The following is a 1,942-nucleotide window of genomic DNA, read 5'->3' on the forward strand; positions in this document are numbered from 1 at the left end:
ATATATATATATATATATATATATATAGGGAAAATAACGTAAAACATCCAGACAGTTAGGTGATACAAGAAAGGGACAACAAAACATCCAGATAGATGATACAAAGAAAACAAGGACAGGTCATTCGGAGTTTTCTTTCCTCAGTCGAGTTCCAGATTATCTTCGCAATTTCAGCTGGTTATACTCGATATTGCTCCAATCTGGCCAGCCCCTGCATCATGATATGTGACTTGTGCCTAAAGAAGATGTTTGAGATATTTCTCAACATATTACTACTATTAGTAGATTGGTATTGTGTCCTTTGACTACGCGCTCACACACGCGCGCGTGCACACACACACATATATTTATAAATGCAAGTATATATGTGTTTTAATTTATGCAAATATCTATATTTATTTATCAATAATATATAAATATATATGATTTCACTTTGCCACAGAAGTACCAGTAACTATTCAGCAGAACTTATCAAATCTAGCTGCTCAGTTCCTTACAACCAAAATATCTGTATGCAAATGAAGATGATTACGTAACTCCCGTCCTCCTGTTATTCATCTATTAATATATATATGTTATATATACTCTTTTACTCTTTTACTTGTTTCAGTCATTTGACTGCGGCCATGCTGGAGCACCGCCTTTAGTCGAGCGAATCGACACTGGGACTTATTCTTTGTAAGCCTAGTACTTATTCTATCAGTCACTTTTGCCGAACTGCTAGGTGACGGGAAAATAAACACACCAGCATTGGTTGTCAAGCAATGCTAGGGGAACAAACACACACACACACACACACACACACACATATATCTATGTATATATATATATATATATACGACGGGCTTCTTTCAGTTTCCGTCTACCAAATCTACTCACAAGGCTTTGGTCGGCTAGAGGCTATAGTAGAAGACACTTGCCCAAGATGCCACGCAGTGGGACTGAACCCGGAACCATGTAGTTGGTAGGCAAACTACTTACCACACAGCCACTCCTGCGCCTATATATATAAAGTAGTTGTATGGTGTCAACTTAATGTGACAGTCCCATGAAGGGAATGATACTACTGCTATTTAGCCCTAGGAAGCTGCACACCAGTAGTATTATTCCCTTCATGGGACTGTCACATTAAGTTGATAGCATGCAACTACTTTATCGTATCACTACTGCATAAATCTCTGTGACAAATTTAGAAATATATTATTTATATATAAATATATGGCAGAATCGTTAGTACGCTGAACGAAATGCTTAGCGGTATTTCGTCTGCCGCTACGTTCTGAGTTCAAATTCCGCCGAGGTCAACTTTGCCTTTTAAAGGCGGTGCTCCATCATGGCCGCAGTCAAATGACCGAAACAAATAAAAGGAAAGAAAAATATATATATATATACATAAATATATACTTAATATATATGCTTTGTGCATATTCCGATGTCTGCGATAGCGTGGCGGGGTATATACGCCGCCAAAGCGCTGGGTGTTAAAACACCTCAGAATCCTGGACAGAGTCATTTATTACACTAGACTTGTTTTTATTTCATATGTAAATTTTCTCTTAGGTATGCTATATCAAGGCATACCAGCTCATGATTTTACAAGCCATGAGCAATTATATTGTTGACTGGGTAGGTGAATTGCCTTCAACCCTGGCGCGTACGTGATGTTGATAAGCAACAGAAAAGGCGAAGCGCCCGATGTTCATCACTCCCACATGGGATGGGGCGAGAGTTAGTTACCTTGCCTGTTCATGACTCTTAGGTGTTTTGACACCCACCGCTTTGAGAGAGTATATAATCCACCATGCTATTGCAACCATCAGCAAATACACAAAGCATATATAAGTGTACATAGGTAATAATATTCATTATACTAGAGCTGCTTTTGTTATATATATATATATATATATACATATATATATATATATATATATGTATATATATA

At 37.5% G+C, this 1,942-nt stretch overlaps 1 protein-coding gene across 1 annotated transcript in view; it reads left to right on the forward strand.

Moving 5' to 3' along the window:
* The window catches only part of LOC106871154 (uncharacterized), a 589,447-nt gene that overhangs the window by 349,234 nt on the left and 238,271 nt on the right, over nt 1–1,942 (forward strand). The gene's annotated exons all lie outside the window — the stretch shown is intronic.

Source organism: Octopus bimaculoides, chromosome 23 (genome assembly GCF_001194135.2).
Source record: "Octopus bimaculoides isolate UCB-OBI-ISO-001 chromosome 23, ASM119413v2, whole genome shotgun sequence".
NCBI lineage: Eukaryota > Metazoa > Mollusca > Cephalopoda > Octopoda > Octopodidae > Octopus > Octopus bimaculoides.